We start from the raw sequence: 24,251 nt of genomic DNA on the forward strand, positions 1-24,251 counted from the left end.
TGCGCTCAAGGACCACACTCCGTGGATAATACGAGCCCTTCACACAGTTACTCGTGTTGACAATATTGAGTTCTTTACCCGTCAGTCTGGCCTCAATAAAACTCGAGAGTGATTTGTAGGTATAGTAATATTTATTTTTAAACAACTTGCAAGGCTGACCCACTCTACAAAGATTCAGAACACAGGCAGTCTCCTGAAGCCCCAGAGCCGAGTGAAATCGGAGACAAAGAAATCTCTGCAAATATCATTCAAATGGCATCAGGTTTCACATACAAGATTCCCATAGGTCATCCTATACACCTCCTGACCTGGCCATATATCCTGATTGGCTCACTTCGCATTTCTCAACCCTGGGCCTCTTGTTACCCAGCATCCTTTTCCCCATCCTCCACGAGGCTCCCTTCCCCCCTTCCTGGCCATGCTTTCTGAATCCCTTTGTCCTTTGTTTGTGAGCTCACTACTATCATACTGGCTCACATCTACATTATTCTAACTAATAATCCTATTTTATATCACATTCGTTTGTTCAATTCCTCAGTGTCAGCGTGCTTTGTGGCATCCGCTGTTTTCTTGAGCGTGCCGTCGCTCAGTTTGCGGCGCTCCCCGTCTGGAGTCTTGTCCGGCTTACTTGAATCAGCTTTGGCTTTTGGTTGCTCCCCATCTGGAGTCTGGGGAGTCTGATCTGTTTCACCTGAGTCAGTGTTGGTTTGTCGATGCTCCCCGTCTGGAGTCTGGTCTGTGTCACCTGAGTCAGTGTTGGTTTGTCGATGCTCCCCGCCTGGAGTCATAGCAGGTTCACTGGAGTCGGCTGAGATTTCTTGATGCTCCACGTCTGGAGTCAAAACATTCAGGAATGCATTTACTTGTGGAGAGGCTCGTGCGAATGTGGTTTGAAGTAATGTAGTGTCACCGGAGTCACCAATGGTCTCACTGTGATCGTCGAGTGCCTCTGTACACACTAGCTGAGATCTGTCACTTTGCACATCTTGTATGGGAAGTGGGATGCTGTCGTCACTTTTCTCACATACAGTGGATAGAGCCTCAGTAGCTTCTTGTTGTTCACTTGGGCTGGGTAGACTGTCAGAGTCTTCTTATGGTGGCTACAACAATGTGGGTGGACTGTCATGGTTGCTTTGTTGTTCACTGGAGCGTGGCAGACTGTCATAGTCGTCTTGCTGTTTACTGGAGCGTGGTAGACTGTCATAATCTTCTTACTGTGCACTTGAGCATGGCAGACTGTCATAGTCTTTCTATTGTTCACTTGAGCGTGGCAGACTTGCATCGTCTGCTGCTGGTTGCTCAGAGGAGGTTGCGAGACCCTCATGGTCTTGTTCATGCAAGGACTGCGCTTTGGAGTCTTGCGTTTCTTCTATCGTGGAGGCTGTCCACGAACTCGCTGTGGAGTCTTGTGACACTCGAGTCACTTCTTGTGTGAAAACGTGCAGTTGTCTCACTGTGGAGTCTTTCATCGCTTTCTGTGTGGAGGTTGGGACCCTTTGTGGTGCGTGGACCACTCTCTGTGTGGCAGCAGGCTGCTCACTGTGGGCTTGTACTACTCTCTGTCTCTTGGTGTCAGGCCGCAGCATAATCCTGCACTCACGAGTCGGGATGTCGTATATGCTGGGCTGAAGATTCTCAAATCCGAAGAAATCGTCATCGGGGTCTTGAATGTACAACACGTCTAGTTGTGGTTCGGATTTGGTACTGGGGTAACCTCCCAAGGTGAAAGCTTCGTCTGAGTCGTTGTCTTCCAAGACCATATCATCACTTTTCGTGTCGGAGCTGGCATTGGGCTCGTGACGTCCAGAGAAGAAATAAAGGTCTGTGTCATAGTATTCAAGGACTGTGTCATCTCTTTGGGCGGTGCTAACTGCTTGTTGCAGGGTTCTGCGGAGGTTACTTTCAGCTACTGGTTGAATTTCAGGCATTGTGCTGTCATTCCAGGTGAAAGAATCTTGTTTTACAGCTTTAACAAATGTTTTTCTTGTTTTGAGACATTGCCCCTTTAAGTGGGCGTGGTCCGGGTCCTCTGATGTCACGAAGCGTGTGACGTAGGTCGTAGGAAGCGACTGAGCATGCTCAGATCGCTGTTCCTTTACTGGGGGCCTTTTTCTCCACTGCGCATGTGCAGCACCTTTACCAAGATGGCTGCAATTCAAAACTGCAGATTTCTGCTGCAAGCCTACCTCGTGGTGAGTTTTGGCACTTCTTTTACCGTTTTTTCTTGTATTCTCCTTGCAGAATTCTTGGAATTTGTCCAGGACTGCCTGGAAATCGTTCTTGTTTTGCCCCTTTGAGTATTTGAAGGTCTGGAAGATTTCAGCTGCTTCTGGACCCGCGATGGTGAGTAGAAGCTTTATTTTCTCTGCATCCGCCACGCCATCTAGGTCGGACGCTACCAGGGAGATCTCGAATCTCTGCCTGAACCAACGCCAGTTTTCACTGAGATTGTCTTGGTACCTGAGCTGCTGCGGAACCGGAATCCCGAACATCGTCTTGCCTGGCTGTTGTTGCTGGTTGTCACTGCTTGCTGAGTTGTAACTATATGGATTGAAACAGCCACTCCTGTGTACCATGTCTTGTTATGCTCTTGGAGTAGCATAAGCGGCTTCCTTGATGTTCACTCTGACAAAGGAAGGTTCAGACATGGAGATAACTTCAACACGTTTATTGAACTATTTACAATTCTCCTACTCGGGTTTGCCACTACTGTTAATCCTTCTATAGCTACTCAGACTGACAAACCAGTCTGCTACAATCCACGTGGTGGGTGTGATATTGAATCAACCCTGTGTCTGTACTCACTGAGTGTCTCTGTGAATTGCGCTTTCACGTATCTGATCGTCAGTCCAGAAGTAAAACACTCGAACACGTCAGTAACGAATATTCGTTTATTCACGGCCGGGACAAATCTCTAAGCAGTCGGGTAACCACCTTCGAGAAGTGCCAAAATCCCAGAATAAGGACTGTATTTTTATACATTTTACAGCTTAGGGGTGGTCCCCTTAAATTCCTAGATACACCTATGATTTGGCAAGGATCCAGAACATGTACATATATGGAATTATTCTTCGAGGTCGGGAGGTTATTTTTGACATAATCATTAGCACAAGTCACTATTAATGCTATTACAAAGGTTTTTCTTATCCCATGGCCATCTGGCTCAACTCATTCCAAAGCCCATTCCTTTTTACATTTCAATGTTTATTTGTTTCAACTGGTCAAACGAGCTTAATTGCGCTATCTCCGCAATAAAGTAACGCTTCCCATTCATTCCATTCTTTGACTTTTTGACCTCTCTGCTTTCACAGATGCAGGTCAGAACATTAAATGGTACCAAAGCTACACTCCCCTTTTTCCATCCCATAACCTTCTGACATCTCTGCTTTCACAGATGCCGGTCAGAACACGCTCCCTTTATTTCATCCCTTGACCTGTTGACATCTCTTTCACAGAGCTTTTCAGAACTGTTATATTAACCCTATCAGCGAAGTTCCAAATGAAATCCACTTCTACATTCCCCCCTTTGATCATTCCATGATCACATAACACTCAGGATACTTTAGATGGAAATGAGAGCGAGGCGGAGGTACTCCTCCTCTACTAGGCTCCGGCAGGATGCCACTTCCTCATATAGGTCAGGGGTAGGTGGAACCAGTTTTTCTTTTTCGTCTAGGGCGGATCTCTGAAGCATCTGTGGTAATGCAGTGGCACCCAAACGGTTGCATAGGCATTTCACACCAGTAGCTATGATACAGAGCAACAAACAGATGGTAACGAAGATAATGAGCCCATGGAACAGGTAAGTGGCCCAAGAATTGGACCACATCCAGCTCCACCAGTCAGCCTGACCGGCGAGTCGCAAGCGCTGTACTCCATCTCTGATATGGGTTACCAGACGCGTGATATTCTCTGAACTGTCTGGAATGTAAGTGCAACATTCGGTCCCTATGATAGCACAGGTCCCCCCTTCTTTGGCTAGTAAGTAATCCAGGGCCATGCGATTCTGTAGGGCTACCGTTCGTACGGCTACCAACTCTGCACTGAGTTCACTAAGTCCCTCCGCGGTGTCATTTGCAACCTGTTCCAATAGGTCGCGGAGGAGCGCGTACTTCTTGAGGGACCAGATGGCGCCTATTTGGGGCCATAAGAGGGAAGTCACCACCTCCCACGGTGGTACTGACCTCTGGGCTCGAAAGTGGGGATGATGTTCGAGCTGGGCATAGTGTGTAGTACCCGGAACAACGAAACCCAAGTAGCACGACCCTGCCCAGTCAGTGGGGAGCCAGGGGTAAGCCTTATGGCCACAAATGAAGTAGGTGCCATTATAGGAGGTGAGGCTAGTTACCATCGAGGAGGTCCATATTTGAGTCCAATCAGGGCCCCCTGTGTGGTTAATAATGTTATTGATGATGGCGTGGCCTTTCCAGTCAGTAAGACTAAAAGTGTACTTACATGAACTGGTTCCTAACACATATGTTCCAGGAGTTCGTACTTCCCGGAGTAAGCAGACCGTTCCGGTCTGGGGGTTCTGGATATTGAAGAACGGGGGTGTGCGATCTGCTGAGTAAGATGGCTGTCGCCAACCAAAAAAATCCCGCAAAGGGTAGCCGGCACTCAGCCATTCTTGGGCTGCTTCCCTGTGGTTTACAGAAGAGGACCTGGAGGCCCTGGTTGGTAAGGCAGAGTGACTAGTTACTGTCCTGTTCTGGAATATAACCCATTCAGCCGTCTGTTCGATCGAGAAAGGAACAGATATCAAGGGAACGCCTCCATGGGCATGGGTCGGGACCTGTGTACATACCCAGCAAGAGGAGACACCCACTTTCTTAGCATAGACATAGGACATAAACAGAAATGAATTTGCCGTTACATGGTGCGTTGCCCGCTTCCTTCTGGAAGGCGAGTAGGGGTGAGTAGTCCTTGATTGTAAAATTTGTACCCTGTCCTTATCAATGCACCGGTGGTTCCACCTGCATGTGCGGCGATCGTACATTAGAACCATGTACGTAATCAGGAATCGGCGCTTCTGGTCGTCGGGAAGAACGGTGGTCGGGCAGTTTCTGATAGCGGTGGTGATCCATCGGAGATCTGTCGTTGTTCCACATCGTGGGGTTCCTTCCCGGCACATGGGTGGGTGTCGGCTTCCGTACAGGCATCTCCTTCTTTCGGATGCAGCGAGAGAGAGCAGGGTGGCGAGTATTGTGACGGTGAAGAGGGACTTCATCCTGGTACTCGTGTTCCTAGGACTTAAAGGAAAAGTTTAGAACATCATGGATACTTAATTAATTTACAATGGTGCATATGTACCCATGCGTTCCGGCCTTCCACTTTTACTGCAGTGGGGGTAGTGAGTAGAACCTGTAGGGGACCCTCCCATCGAGGTTCCAAACCTTTACGTGTCCAATTTCGAATTAGGACATAATCCCCAGGGTTGATGGAGATGTCATGAGTAATGGAGGGGACTTCTTCCTGGGTGGCACAAACTCGGGAGTGTAATCCTTTCAAAATTCTAGTTAGTGTTAATATATAATTAGCCATCTCGGTAGTCATGTAATGGAATTGAACATTCCGTGGAACACTGCTGTCCCAAGGCGTTCGAAAGGGTCTGCCATATAGTATTTCCGCTGGGCTTAGGCGAGTTTTTCCTGCGGGGGTGGCACGTAGCTGGAAGAGTGCTAAAGGCAGGAGTTTGAGCCAAGTGGCCCCAGTGTCTGCTTGTAGTTTAGCGAGTTTAGTCTTTAGAGTCTGATTAGCCCTTTCCACCACTCCAGCGGCTTGTGGTCTGTAGGCACAATGAAACTGTTGCTTTATTCCTAGCAGAGCACAGAATTCCTTACTGATTTGACCTATGAAGTGGGGACCATTGTCAGAGCTCAGCCGGGCTGGAATTCCAAATCGCGGAACAATTTCTCGCATTAACACCTTAACTACTGTCGAGGCCTTGTTATCCGTAGTCGGGTAGGCCTCGATCCATTTGCTAAAAGTGTCCACAATGACTAACACATATTTATAGCATTGACATCTTTCCAACTCAATGTAATCCATTTGTAGGGTCTCAAATGGACCCTCAGGTAAGGGGGTTGTGCCAGGATCACAGGGGACGGCCTTACCGGGGTTGTGCTGTTGACAGATTAGGCACCGACTGCTAATTTGTTGGGCCATTTCTTGCAGTCGTGGGTGCCACCAGCTTTTTAACAATATGTCCCCTGTGGCACGAGCTCCACAGTGAGTTGCAAAGTGTACACATTCGGTCACCCAGGCTGCTAATGCATCGGTCATACATGTTTGTCCTACCGGGGTGACCCACAGCTTATTTTCGATATCATATATACATCCTAAGTTTTTCCACATATTTACAGCAGCTGCAGGAGCGTCCTCCTGCATTTGGATTATGTCAGCAATGGTTGGCATAGGTTTTTCAGAGGGAGACTTTTCCGGGGGGGTTTTAGTCTGCCTCATCATTCTAGGCACCATTAGTTTGCCAGATTTAGAAATTTCTTTTGCCTTCTCGTCCGCTCTCCTGTTGCCCGTTTCCACCAGTCCCGTGCCTTTTGTATGCGCTGCGCATTTTATCACCGCTATCTTGTCTGGGAGCATAAGGGCCTGCAATAACTGGGTTACTAACTGCTGGTGTGAGATGGGTGTACCAGCGGAGGTTAGAAATCCTCTGTTTTTCCATAATTGCCCGAAATCATGTACTACCCCGAAGGCGTATCGGGAATCTGTATAAATATTAACCTTCCTTCCCTGTGCCAATATGCAAGCTCGTATTAACGCAAACAATTCTGCCTGTTGGGCAGAAAAGGGAACTTCAAATGCTGCTGCTTCTACTACGTCACCGTCTTGATCGATGATTGCATAGCCAGATTGTCTATCCCCCCTTTCGCCGACGGAAGAACTTCCATCGGTGAAAAAGGAACAATCTGCACTTGGGAGGGGTATATCGGAGAGGTCGTCTCGAACCGAGGAGACTTCCTGCTACAGTTGCAGACAGTCATGAATTGGGTCGAGCATGTCTGTGGGAGGATGCGTCAAAAAGTCAGCAGGGTTGATAGTGGTGCAGTGGGCAAACTGGACTTTCGGGTTATTAAGGAGAGCAATCTCATATTTGTTCTGACGAGCCATCGTGAGATGCTGAGTCTGTAGCTGTCCCAAAAGGGCCGTAACAGAATGGGAACTATAGACAGTGATATCCTGTTGGAGGGTAATATTAGCAGCCGATTGCAGGCTGTTGTAGATAGCTGCAAGAATTTGGGTACAGATAGGATAGCCAAGGGCTACCGGATCGAGTTTAGAGGAGTAGTATGCAACCGGGCGACAGCGGTCGCCGTGGCGTTGGGTCAGGACAGCTGTGGTGCAGTCGGCAAGGACTGTGCAATAGAGCTGAAAAGGGCGATCATATAAGGGCCGACCAAGGGCAGGGGCCTGGAGGAGTGCCTCCTTGAGGCGGTTAAAGGCCAGTGCGGCTTCCGGGGACAAGGAAAAAGTACCGGGTTCATTGGTGTAGGGGGTAAGGAGGCGGAAATCCAGAGTAATATTCGGGATCCACTGACGGCAATAATTGACCATGCCTAGCCACTGACGGAGCTGCTTGGCTGTCGTTGGGGGTGGGAAATCGCAGATAGGGCGGATCCGGTCTGGATCTAAGGAACGAGAGGTGGCAGATATCCTAACACCTAGGAACTTAACAGTAGGCTGAGCAATCGTAACCTTCAAGGGAGAGACAATGTAACCAAGGGAAGCCAGAAAATTGAGTAAAAGTTGAGTATCGGCCCGACATCCCTCCTCGGGTTAGCGACCAAGAGATCGTCGACGTACTGAACAAGAGTGGAGCCCTGGGAGAAGGAGAGGGATTGTAGTTGGCGTTGGAGACAGCGGGAGAAAAGAGTGGGAGAGTGAATAAAACCTTGAGGCAACCGTGTCCAAGTATATTGTTGGCCATTATAAGTGAATGCAAAGAGATACTGGCATGATGGATCGAGTGGCAGAGCGAAAAAGGCATGCTGGAGGTCTACAAGGGAGAAAAATAGTGCATCTGCAGGGACCTGGGCGAGAATATGAGCAGGGTTAGGAACAAGGGCGTGGAGAGGTTGAACAATAGAATTGATAGCACGTAAGTCCTGTACGAGGCGGTACTGATCTGGTTTCCCAGGTTTGGGCACCGCTAGGATGGGGGTATTGCACGGAGACTGACAAGGAACTAGGATGCCCTGGTCGAGAAGTTTAGCTATGAGTGCATCGATGGAGTGGCGAGCTTGGGCCTTAATGGGATATTGGCGGATCGAAGGGAGCTGAACATCGGGGAGGAGAGGAATAGTGATAGGCTGGGTAGGGACGAGACCAACATCAAACTTATCCGCAGCCCATACGTGGGGAGAAACAGTCGCATCGGTCCGGGCGCGATGGTGTAAAAGAATGGACTGGGATGTAGCTGGTTGTGACATGTATGTAATGGTGAGACCGCCAGGGAGGAGTTGGGGTTCCAGAAGAGAGGGGTCAGACTGGTCCAACGCCTGTCGGACCATTGGCCCTAGATCCTTGGCATGGTGGGGGTAGTGGACATGGCGGGTGACATGCGGGGCGGTGTACCCGTCTTGGCGCCATAGCCAGGTAGGCACTTGCGCCGCATCCGCAGTCCCTTGGGGCCCGCTCACAGAAGCAAAAAGGGTGACTGAGAATTCTTGTTCAAGGTGAGGGCTGTAAGAATCGACCAGGCCTTCATCGGCTCCGGTCGAGTCGTAAGCCAGCGTGACATGGAACAACCGCTCAGGCATCAAATGAAGTGCCCACCATTGCGGGTGCACATGGGTGAGCAACTGGCGTGGTATGCTGGGTGAATGGGCAGTGATCCCGTTATCCCCACATTCAAGATGTATTCCAAAGGCACAGAGAAGGTCTCGGGCCAGTAGATTACAATCTAGTCCGGTTGTAACAATAAATCGGTGCTAGAGGGTGTAGCCCTGGTAGGAAACGGGCACAGGGAAAGAAATGGGGTAACTAGCTACCTGTCCCTGGAAACCAGATAGTTGCTGGGTCTCTGATGAGAGGGGAAGGTTGAGGTGAGCCTGTACAGAAGACATGGTAGCGCCCGTGTCTATGAGAAACGGGTAAGAGTGACCGTAAATGGTTAAAGAAAGAACAGGTTCAGAATCAGGGGAGGTTAAACGAGAAGGCAACATCGACTGTCAGTTTTGTTGGAAGGGGTTATTCTGAGTGAACGGAGTAGTGACTGGAGCAGCCACTGCGGGCGCTCCCCTGCCCCGTCCTCCCCCTCTACGACCCCCTCCGCCGTGGTTAGGGTGCGTGGGACAGCTACGAGCATAATGCCCTGGCTGACCACAACTATAACAGAGCCTTGCCTGTTGTGGTGGTTGTGCGGGGGTAGGTGCTACCTGGGTCGGCGCTGGTGAATAATAGGGAGATGGGGGAAGGGGGGGGGTACTGGTAGGGTGTGGCATAGGGATAAAAGGGGGGTAGCGCGTAGGCCGCCGCTGCTCCCGGGGGGGCATACGGAGGCCCATAGAGCGGTGCTTGGGGCCCGTTTGGATGGGGGGTATATCCTCCACCTTGTAGGGTCACCCAACCAGGGGCGCGGCACTGAGGTTCCACCTGGCAGCCCGTGTTATCAGGCTCCCGGGAGGGTGTTGGTACCTCCTGGGCGTCTTTTCTAAGGACATACTCAGTCTTAATTTTAGGGGTTACTTTAGACGGACCCTCAGGTGAGCTGTTTTTCCAGTAGTACCTCACAGCTCGTGCCATTTGGGTGGGACTATTATCGGACCAATCCATATTGTTAGTCTTAATTGCATCTGATAAGGAGATGGGCAGGCAGCTCAAGAGCATGGCACAATACTGTGGGCTGTTGTTGCCAGCACGGTAATTAGCGTCTCCGGCTTGATTACAGTAGGCCTCATTAAAACGCTCTAAAAAGGAGTTGGCTTCCTCATCCTTGCGGGGTTTGGTCTCAAGTATTCTAGTAATATCTACAGGCTTTTGAAGAGTAGTGTCTAAGGCAGCAAAAATAGCATCTTGGCGTAGCTGGTCCGCCTGGTGGAGCACGTTAAGGGTCACTAAAGACACAGGGAGGCCAATAGTAGGATTCTGCTGTTGTAAGACATTGCAGAAGCGAACGTGTTCCTCTGGGCGCAAGACCCGCTGGACCAAGGCCCATAAGTCTCGTGCTTAGGCCTCATATACACGAATTGTGCATTGGAGTTGGTCAACAAAGGCACTAGGGGACACTTTCCTATCTGGTATTCCAGCCAGTAGGGACATGATCTCATTGGGTTTCCACGGAAAATAAATATTCATGGTACGTTCAGCATTAGGGATGCCCGCGTTTGCATTAGGGTCATAGGCAGGATTTGGCACCTGGCGCATTGGCATCTGTCGTGGTGGGGGTGAGGGATGGTCGAGGGCTGGTGGAGGAGGAGGAGGAGGTACCTCCTCGTCCTCATCCTGGTCTTGGAAAAGACTATCTAATTGTTTTCCCAATTGCTCCTTTAACTGGACTAATTGCATGAATGGTCTCCCTTTTCCCCTTGTTCTCGACCTTGTACTCATGGCCGGGGGTTGATATGCTGGTTGGGGCGGTGGTGCATAAGGTGGTGGATTCTGAATGGGCGCGTTAGGTGGAGACTGGGGAGGCTTCTGACGTCCCCTGCAATTGAACAGATGTTCCTCATCCCCATCGTCCCCTTCCTCCCAACCTTGCTTCGCATTGCTGACCGGCGCCGGGGTAGGAGTAGCATTCTTACGTTCTTTATATTCTTTACATTCCCTCTTTAAGACCTCTACTGTTTTAACAATTCCCCCTTTGGTGAGGCCAATACCCAATTTTGAGGCATTTGCCTGCCAGCTAGCCAGTATAGAGGCATCTTTCACTGACTGACAGTATTCCCTCCACAAGGCAATTAATTTCTTTGCGGTGGAACCGCGATTGGTTTTCCAGATTACTTGTTGGGCCTCCAGGACAGGACCCAAATCTTTAGGTCCCCCCAGAGGCCATTTATCTTCGCCTAGGCTCTTATGGAGGGCCCCCGACAATTGTCGGAGTTGCTTAGAATGTTCAGGGTATTGTTCACACAGAGTTTGGAGCGCACTGCCCGAGTCATTACAAGTGTCTACCGTATTACCCATGGTGGAAATCTAATTCGGTAGACAATTGGAAAATTAAACGATTTGTAATCACAGAAATAAAAGTTAACTATTAAAACGAAAGCAATTTTTAAAAATCAAATCTGAGAGGAGACGATATGCCTGAAATGAATAATTAGTTGTAGTAAGATGTTTACATCAAAGATACTTTTAAACTATCAAAGTGAAACAAGCCCATATACAATACGGTCGTTAAAACTTAATAACTCTTTGAAAGAGAATATAAACCCAGGGAGCAGAAGCAGCAGCACTCTGCAACAGCAACAGGAGAGAGAGAGAGAGAGAGAGAGAGAGAGAGAGACAGCCTGCTGGAGAAAGACAAGGAAAGCTGCCGAGTTTAAACAGCTAATACAACTCAAGAAGACCAGATTTTAAGTGGTTATTAGCTTACTTTACTTCCTCAATAACGCAGGACCCCGGACACAAATGCCATTAAGGGGTAAGTAGGTAAAATTCTTCGGTGAAAGTATGGGTTATACCGGGGGATAAGCTCCGAGAACCCCGCCCGTAACTTCCAGAGAACGCTGCCTGGAATCACGGCGGCAGTCCCGTCCGGAGCCCACAGCCCGGAATCGTCCCCTAGCAGTCCTGAGAACCCCGCCCGTAACTCCAGCGAACGCTGCCTGGAATCACGGCGGCAGTCTCAGGCTGCCCCTAGCAGTCCTGGCAACCCCGCCCGTAACTCCAGAGAACGCTGCCTGGAATCACGGCGGCAGTCTCAGGCTGCCCCTAGCAGTCCTGGCAACCCCGCCCGTAACTCCAGCGAACGCTGCCTGGAATCACGGCGGCAGTCCCAGGCTGCCCCTAGCAGTCCTGACAACCCCGCCCGTAACTCCAGAGAACGCTGCCTGGAATCACGGCGGCAGTCTCAGGCTGCCCCTAGAGACGGTAACCGCAGGGTTCACTCACTTACCCTCTTTAAAACGGGTTCGCTGGACTGACCTGGATCTCGCAGAGGCTTCTCGACAAACCAACGGCAAGGCTGAGCAACGATCAAACTAGTAGTAGGCGAATACCAAGGTGGAAAAGAAATTTTTACTCACGTTGGGGGCCAAATTCGTCCTCTACTTTGAACGAGCTCAGTCGATTACGCCGGTTAGTTGCGCAGACCCCTCTGGAGATCCCCATACGGGCCACCAAATGTGAATTGCGCTTTCACGTATCTGATCGTCAGTCCAGAAGTAAAACACTCGAACACGTCAGTAACGAATATTCGTTTATTCACGGCCGGGACAAATCTCTAAGCAGTCGGGTAACCACCTTCGAGAAGTGCCAAAATCCCAGAATAAGGACTGTATTTTAAACATTTTACAGCTTAGGGGTGGTCCCCTTAAATTCCTAGATACACTATGATTTGGCAAGGATCCAGAACATGTACATATATGGAATTATTCTTCGAGGTCGGGAGGTATTTTTGACATAATCATTAGCACAAGTCACTATTATAATATTATACAAAGGTTTTGTATCCCATGGCCATCTGGCTTAACTCATTCCAAAGCCCTTCCTTTACATTTCAATGTTTATTTGTCTCAACTGGTCAAACGAGCTTAAGTGCGTTATCTCTGCAATAAAGTAACGCTTCCCATTCATTCCATTCTTTGACTTTTTGACCTCTTGCTTTCCAGTGCGGGTCAGAACATTAAATAGTACTAAAGCCACACTCCTCTTTCCATCCCATAACCTTCTGACATCTCTGCTTCACAGATGCCGGTCAGAACATTAAATAGTACCAAAGCCACACTCCCTCTTTCCATCCCATAACCTTCTGACATCTCTGCTTTACAGATGCCGGTCAGAACACGCTCCTTTATTTCATCCCTTGACCTGTTGACATCTCTTTCACAGAGCTTTTCAGAACTGTTATATTAACCCTATCAGCGAAGTTCCAAATGAAATCCACTTCTACACAGACACTGGCGCACAGACAATAACACACACTTCAGACACTGACACACACATAAATTAACATACACACACTAACACACGCAGACACTAACACCCAAACACAAACACACAGGCAGACACTAACACACACACTAACACACATACTCTAACACACACTCACAGACACTAACACACACAGACGCAAACACACAGACACTAACACACACATACACTACGCACACGGACACTAACACACACACAGACAGACAGACACTTACACAGACAGACATTAACACACACACACCACACACAGACACTAACACACACTGACACTAACACACACACAGACTAACACACAGACACTAACACACACAGACACAAACACACACAGCCACTCTGACACACACACAGACACCAAAACACACAGACACTAACACACACAGACACTAACACACAAACACACTAACACAAACACAGACACTAACACACACACACATACACTAACAAACACACACTAACACACTCACATAAACACTAACAAAACACACAGACACTAACACACAGAGCCTGACACAGTCATTCACACACACACAGACACCAACACACACATACACTAACGCACACACAGACACACACACACAGACACTGACACACACACCGACACTGACACACACAGACACTAACACACATACACTAACACACGCAGACACTAACACAAACACAGACACTAACACGCAGACACTAACACACACGCAGACACTAACACACAAAGACACTAACACAACACAGAAAGTAACACACACAGACACTAACGCACACAGAGACACACACAGTCACAAACACACACACAGACACTTAACACACACAGACACTAACATACACAGACACTAACGCACACACAGAAACTAACACACAGACACTAACACACACACAGACACTAACGCACACACAGAAACTAACGCACACACAGAAACTAACGCACACACAGAATCTAACACACACAGACACTAACGCACAGACGCTAACGCACACAGACGCTACACACACACAGACACGAACACACACAGACACTAACACACACACACACAGACACTAACACACACATACAGACACTAACACACACACATAGACACTAACACACAGTCATTAAGACACACAGACACTAACACACAAACACACTAACAATCCACGACACTAACACACAAACATACACTAACACACACCCACTAACACACTCACAAAAACACCAGCAAACACACAGACTCTAACACACACAGAAACACACCAGTCACTAACACACACAGACACTAACACACGCAGACACGAACAAACACAAACACTAACACACACACAGACACGACTAACACACAGAGGCACTAACACACATACACTAACACACACAGCACTGACACAAACACACAGACATCACTAACACACACACACTAACACACATACTGTAACACACACACACAGACACTAACACACAAAGACGCAAACACACAGACCCTAACACACACAGACACTAACACACAATAATACACTAACACACACATACACTAACGGACACGGACACTAAACACACACAGACACTAACACACACAGACAGACATTAACACACACACACAGACACTAACACACACTGACACCAACACACACACAGACACTAACACACAGACACACACACACAGACACTAACACACACAGACACTAACACACACAGACACTAACACACAGACACTAACACACACAGACACTAACACACACAGACACTAACACACAATAATACGCTAACACACACATACACTAACGGACACGGACACTAACACACACAACAGACACTAACACACACAGACAGACATTAACACACGCACACAGACACTAAAACACACTGACACCAACACACACACAGACACTAACACCCAGCCACTAACACACACGGGCACCAAAACACACACAGACACTAACACACACATACACTAACACACAAACACACTAACACATCCACAGACACTAACACACACACACACATACACTAACACACACAGTGACACAAACACACAGGCACACTAACACACACACACTAACACACATACTGTAACACACACACACAGACACGAACACACAAAGACGCAAACACACAGACCCTAACACACACAGACACTAACACACAAAATACACTAACACACACATACACTAACGGACACGGACACTAACACACACAACAGACACTAACACACACAGACAGACATTAACACACACACACACAGACACTAACACACACTGACACTAACACACACACAGACACTAACACACAGACACTAACACACACAGACACTAACACACACAGACACTAACACACACAGACGCAACACACAGACAAAACACACACAGACGCTAACACACACAGACACAACACACAATAATACGCTAACACACACATTCACTAACGGACACGGACACTAACACACACAACAGACACTAACACACACAGACAGACATTAACACACACGCACACAGACACTAACACACACTGACACCAACACACACACAGACACTAACACCCAGCCACTAACACACACGGGCACCAAAACACACACAGACACTAACACACACATACACTAACACACAAAACACACTAACACACACAGACACTAACACACACACAATACACTAACAAAACACACACTAACTCACTCACATAAACACTAACAAACACACAGACACTAACACACAGAACCTGACACAGTCATTAACACACACACGGACACCAACACACACATACACGAACACACACACAGACACTAACACACACACACACACCGACACTGACACACATACACTAACACACATACACTAACACACGCAGACACTAACACAAACACATACACTAACACACACACAGAAAGTAACACACACACAGACACTAACGCACACAGAGACACACAGACAAAAACACACACACAGACACTAACACACACACATACAGTAACACACAGACACTAACGCACACACAGAAACTAACACACAGACACTAACACACACACAGACACTAACGCACACAGGCACTAACACACACAGACACTAAAACACACACACACTAACACACACACAGACACTGACGCACACAGGCACAAATACACACAGACACTAACACAATCGGATACTGGCACAGATACACTAACACACCAGACACTAACACACAGGACACTAACACATACACAACACACACAGACACTAACACACACATACACTATCACACACAGACGCTAACACACACAGACGCTAACACACAGACACTAACACAACAGACACTAACACACACAGACAGGCACTAACACACATACACAGACACTAACACACACATACACTAACACACACGGTCACCAACACAACACAGACAAACAACACACATACACTAACACACAAACACCTCCACAGACACTAACACAAACACATACACTAACAAACACACACTAACACACTCACACAAACACTAACAAACACACAGACACTAAAACACACACAGAGACACACACAGTCACTAACACACACACAGAAACTAACACACACACAGACAGGAACACGCACTCACTAACACACATTATGAAACTAACACGCAGACACTAAAAACACACATACACAACAGACAGACACAAAACACCTCATACAAACACTAACACACACACAGACAATAACACACAGACACTAACACACAGACACGAACACACAGACGTTAACACACAGACACTAACAAACACACAGACACTAACACACATACACTAACACACATACACTAACACACGCAGACACTAACACACACAGGCACTAACACACAGACACGAACACACACAGACACTAAAACACACACGGACATAACACACAGACACGAACACACACACAGACACTAACACACACACAAACACCAACACACACAGACATTAACACACAGACACATACCTACACACACACAAAGTCACTAACACACACAGACACTAACACACAACAGACACAAACACACACACATACACTAACACACACACACTAACACACTTACACTAACACACACACAGATACTAACGCACGCAGACGCAAACACACAGACACTAACACACAGACGCTAACGCACACCGACACTAAGACACACTCAGACACTAACGGACACAGACAGTAACACACACACAGACACTAACACACACACACAGTCACTAACACACGCACAGACACTAACACACAAGACACTAACACACACACAGAGACTATCACACAGAGACACAAAATACACAGACACTAACACACACACAGGCACTAACATATAGAGACGCTAACACACACACACACAGACACTGACACACACTCACACAGACACTAACACACACACTAACACTAACACACACACAGACACGAACACACACTCAAAATCACAGAGACAGTAATGCACTCGCAACAGGCACGGACACACACACACACAAACACTATAAGACACTATACACGCACTCACACACAGACACTAATACACAAGCACACAGGCACTAATACACACTCAGGCATGGCACACACTCACACACAGACACTAACACGCACACTCAGGGATTAATACACCACTGACAGACACACAGAGACACGAACACACACAGACACAGACTCACTACACTAACAGACACTGACAGACACACAGAGAAACTAATACACTCTCGCAGACCACAGAGACACTAATACACACACTCACATACACTAGAGACACTAATACAAACTCACAGGACACAGAGACACTAATACACGCACTCGCTGCACGCAGAGACAATAATACACACTGATAGACACACAGAGACACAAATACACACACCACAGACACACAGAGACACTAATACACACACTCACAGACACACAGAGACACTAATACTCACAGTGAAACACACAGAGACACTAATACACACACTCACACCCAAGACACACAGAGATTCTAATACACACACTGACAGACACACAGAGACATAATACACACACTCACATACACCAATAAACACACTCACAGACACACAGAGAGAAACTAATACACACTCACAGAAACACAGAGACACTAATACACACACTCACAGACACACAGGGACACGAATACACACATTCACAGACACACAGAGAGACTAATACACACTCACAGACACAAATACACTAATACACACACAAAGACACTGACAGACACGTATACACACACTCACAGAGAGACACTAATGCACACATCCACAGACACACAGACACTAATACACACACTCACAGACACACAGAGACACTAATACACACACTCACAGACACATAGAGACACTAATACACACACTCACAGACACTGAGACATTAACACACACTCACATACACACAGAGACACCAATACACACACTCAATTACACACAGAGACACTAATACACACGCGCACAGACACACAGAGACACCAATACACACACTCAATTACACACAGAGACACTAATACACACGCGCACAGGCACACAGAGACACAAATACACACACTCACAGTCATACAGACACTAATACACACACTCACAGACACACAGAGACACTAATACACACAGTCAAAGACACACAGAGGCACTAATACACACACTCATATACACAGGGACACTAATACACACATTCTCAGACATACACAGATACTAATACACACTCACAGACACACATAAACACTAATAAAACACATCACAGACACTGACAGACATGAATACACACACTCACAGATACAGAGACACTAATACAAAAACACACAGACTCACAGACACATACACACACTCACAGACACACAGAGACACTAATACACACACTCACAGACGCACAGAGAGACAGTAAACACACACTCGCAGACACACGGAGACACTAATACACCAAATCTACCGACACATAGATACACTAATACATTAAACTCTCACAGACACTTGAGACACTAATACACACACTCACATACACAGAGACACTAATACACACACTCAATTACACACAGAGACACTAATACACACACTCACAGACACACAGAGACACTAATAAACACACTCACAGTCATACAGACACTAATACACAGACACACAGAGACATAATACACACACTCACAGATACACAGAGACACTAATAGACACTCTCACAGACACACAGATACACTAATACAGACACTCACAGACACACAGAGACACTAATACACACACACAATCACACATACACTAATACACACACACTCACAGACACCAGAGACACTAATACACAGGACTGACAGACATACAGACACACTAATACACACACTCACACTAATAAACACACTCTCACAGACACACAGAGACTCTAATACACACACTCACAGACACACATAAACACTAATACACTCACTCTGACTCACACAGAGACACTACACCCACTCACGCACACATACATTAATAAACACACTCAGACACAGAAAGAGACAGTAATACACACATTCACAGAAACACAGAGAAATGATACACTCACTCACACAAACACAGACACGAATACACTCACACACAGAGGCACTAAACGTAACACACGCAGAGACACTAATACACACACTCACAGACACACAGAGACACGAATACACACATCACAGACACACAGAACACTAATACACACACTCACAGACACACAGAGGAACTAATACACCCTCACTACAGACACACAGAGACACTAATACTACAGTCACTTCACCTACACACAGAGACACTAATACACACTCCAGTCCACACAGAGCCACTAATACACACACTCACAGGGCAGCACGGTAGCATGGTGGTTACCATAAATGCTTCACAGCTTCAGGGTCCCAGGTTCGGTTCCCAGCTGGACACTGTCTGTGCGGAGTCTGCACGTCCTCCCCGGTGTGGTGGGTTTCCTCCGGGTGCTCCGGTTTTCTCCCACAGGTCCAGAGATAGAACAGTGCAGCACAGAACAGGCCCTTCGGCCCTCGATGTTGTGCCGAGCCATGATCGGCGCACTCAAACCCACGTATCCACCCTATACCCGTAACCCAACACCCCCCCCCTTAACCTACCTTTTTTAGGACACTACGGGCAATTTAGCATGGCCAATCCAATTAACCCGCACATCTTTTGGAACTGTGGGCGGAAACCGGAGCACCCGGAGGAAACCCACGCAGAACGGGGAGGACGTTCAGACCGCACAGACAGTGACCCAGCCGGGAATCGAACCTGGGACCTGGAGCTGTGAAGCATTTATGCTAACCACCATGCTACCGTGGCCCCTAATGTGCGGGTTAGGTGGATTGGCCATGCTAAATTGCCGTATTGTCCTAAAAAGTAAGGTTAAGGGTGTGGGGTGTTGTGTTCCGGTATTGGGTGGATACGTGGGTTTGAGTAGGGTGCTTATTGCTCGGCACAACATCGAGGGCCGAAGGGCCTGTTCTGTGCTGTACTGTTCTATGTTCTATGTTCCAATACACACTCACAGACACACAGAGACACTAATACACTCACAGACACACATATACACTAATACAACACTCACAGACACACAGAGACACTAATACACACACTCACAGACACACAGAGACACTAATACACACACTCACACACACTGAGGCACAAATACACACACTCACACACACAGATACACTTATACACACACTCACAGACACACAGAACTAATACACACACTCACAGGCCTACAGAGACACTAACACACACACTCACAGACAAACACAGACACTAATACACACACTCTCACACACATAGACAGTAACACACTCACTCACAGACACCCAGAGACACTAATACACACACTCACAGACACACAGAGACACTAACACACACCCTCACACACAGAGAACTAATACACACACTCACACACAGAGACACTAATGCACACTCACACACAGACACTAATACACACACTCATGCACACATAGACAGTAACACACTCATAGACACACAGAGACAATGATAACACATTGACAGACACACAGAGACACTAATACACTCACAGCACTAATACACACACTCACAGACACACAGAGACACTGATACACACACTCACAGACACACACAGAAAAATACACACACTCACAGACATACACAGATACTAATACAAACACACTCACAGTCACATAGAGACACTAATACACACACTCTCACACACTTAGACAGTAACACACTCATCACAGTCACACAGAGACACTAATACACACACTGACAGAAACACAGAGGCACTAACACAACCTCACAACAGAGTCACATACAACACTCTCACACACAGAGACATAACACACACTCACACACAGAGACACATATACACTGACACACAGACACAGGGACACTAATACACCCACCCACAGACACACAGAGACACTAATACACTCACTCTCACACACACAGAGACACTAACACATCCACTCACACTCACACAGACAGTAATGCACACACTCACACACAGATAGAGACAGTAATACACACACTCACACACAGACTGTCACTAATACACACTCACAGACAGCATATACACTAATACACACACAGACAGGCAGTAATACACACACTCACACACATACGTTCCCACAACACAAGACAAAAAACACCGACTATCCACACACACAATCATGACACACCAACACCCGCACACAAACTCTCACCTACGCACATATCACACTCACACACACGCACGCAACACATGCGCGATTGCGCACACACACATGCATTCACACACGCAGCCGACACACTCATAATATACAGTGAACTCATATAAAAACACATACCCACACACAGTAATACACAATAATACACAGTACACTCACACATCAAAAACTCACAAAATCAAAAACCCACCACACACACAGACACAAACACACATCACACATGCAAAAACATGCACACATACACGCTCACCAGACACTCACCAACACACATACACACAATACCTACACACACACGCACACCACACACCCACCCACACACATGCACGTACAGACACACGACAATGAATGCAGCCAGAACACCCAACCACGTACCAACCACATCCGCTCACTACGACACACAATCTCACACAATCTCACAGGTCCACACACATTCACAGCCTCATACAACCATCCTCAGGCACTCCCAACAACACCACAATCACACCCACACAGACTGCGCCCTACACGCAAACCAACAAGTACCCATCAAATACACATGTTCACCACACCCACAACACACATACGCACCCTTACACACAACCACACACACACACTCACACTACCACGCATACAAACCCCCACCACACCCCACTCAACATATATACTCATGCGACACATCACACTCATTAAACCCACACACACACACAGACACACACCACACATACCCATACACACACCAGCCCCACACACAGCCAAACCTCCCTGGTGGTCTAGTGGTTAGGGTTCGGCGCTCTCACCGCCGCGGCTCGGGTTCGATTCCCGGTCAGGGAATGTAAGTTTGCTCTTTACATCCAATCTGCCTTCCTTTCTGGTCGAAAACAGTGCAGAATCACAGGTGGGAGATTTTTGGGGCAGCAGGGTAGCATGGTGGTTAGCATAAATGCTTCACAGCTCCAGGGTCCCAGGTTCGATCCCGGGGGTCACTGTCTGTGTGGAGTCTGCACGTCCTCCCCCTGTGGGTGGGTTTCCTCGGGTGCTCCGGTTTCTCCCACAGTCCAAAGATGTGCGGGTTAGGTGGATGGCATGCTAAATTGCCCGTAGTGTCCTAATAAATGTAAGGTTAATGGGGGGGGTTGTTGGGTTACGGGTATAGGGTGGATATGTGGGTTGAGTAGGGTGATCATGGCTCGGCACAACATTGAGGGCCGAAGGGCCTGTTCTGTGCTGTACTGTCTAGTTCTATGTTCTATAACACATTCAAATACAATCCCTCACACAACCACAATCAAACACTCACACACACACCCACAATCACACAATACCAGCAAACGAAAACATACATTCCCCCCACACACAACAACGAAATACAAACCCTCATACAAACCCTCACACACACACCCTCGCCAAACCTTCACACAAACTCCCTCACACAAAACCCTCACACGAACACATACAAACACACACCTCACACAATCTCACACACACGCCCTCACACAAACTCACACACACACAAACTCCCACAAACCCTCACACACACACCCTTACACAAACCTCACACAAATTCCCTCACACACACCCTCGTACACACCCTCACACACACACCCTCACACAAACCTTCACACAAACTCCCTCACACAAACCTCACACAACATTCACACACACACCCTCACATAAACCCACACACACTCCCTCACACAAACCCTCACAAAAACACACCCACACAAACCCTCTCACACACCCTCACACATGCACACACCCTCACACACAACACCCTCACACACTCCCTCACACAAACCCTCACACACACCCTCACACAAACCCTCACACACACCCTCACACATACACCACCCTCACACACGCTCACACACACATTCACACATCCTCACACACCCTCATACAAAACCCATAACACACACACCCTCACACACACACACGCTCACACACACACACGCTCAACACACAACCCTCACACAAACACTCACACACAACCCTCACACAAACCTTCACAAAACCCCATCACACAAACCTCACACACACCTCACACACACACCCTCACACAAACCTTCACACACACATTCACACACCACACCCTCACACATACCTTCACACACACTCCCTCACACAAACCCTCACAAAACCACCCTCACACAAACCCTCTCACACACACCTCACACTACACACACCCTCACACACACCCTCACACACACTCCCCACACAAACCCTCACACACACCATCACACATACATACACCTCACACACACTCACACACACACATTCACACACATCCTCACACACCCTCATACAAACCATACAAACACACACACGCCCTCACACACACACACGCCACACACACACCCTCACACACACACACCCTCACACAACTCAGACACACACCCTCACACACACCCTCACATACGCTCACATACCCTCATGCACATCTCACACACACCCTCACACACACCTCTTACACACCCTCTCAAACACACACCCTCACACACACACACACACTCACACACCCTCACACACACGATCACACACACCCTACACAAACCTTCACACACTCTCCCTCACA

General features: G+C 47.6%; 1 protein-coding gene and 1 non-coding gene across 2 annotated transcripts in view; one reads left to right on the plus strand and one right to left on the minus strand.

Annotated features, from left to right (window-relative positions):
* The window catches only part of faim2a (Fas apoptotic inhibitory molecule 2a), a 394,729-nt gene that overhangs the window by 353,486 nt on the left and 16,992 nt on the right, over positions 1–24,251 (minus strand). The window lies entirely within an intron of this gene.
* On the plus strand, positions 22,439–22,510 carry trnae-cuc. Its single transcript has one exon. It is a non-coding gene; the product is annotated as a tRNA-Glu (tRNA).

This window comes from Scyliorhinus canicula, chromosome 10 (assembly GCF_902713615.1).
Source record: "Scyliorhinus canicula chromosome 10, sScyCan1.1, whole genome shotgun sequence".
Lineage (NCBI taxonomy): Eukaryota > Metazoa > Chordata > Chondrichthyes > Carcharhiniformes > Scyliorhinidae > Scyliorhinus > Scyliorhinus canicula.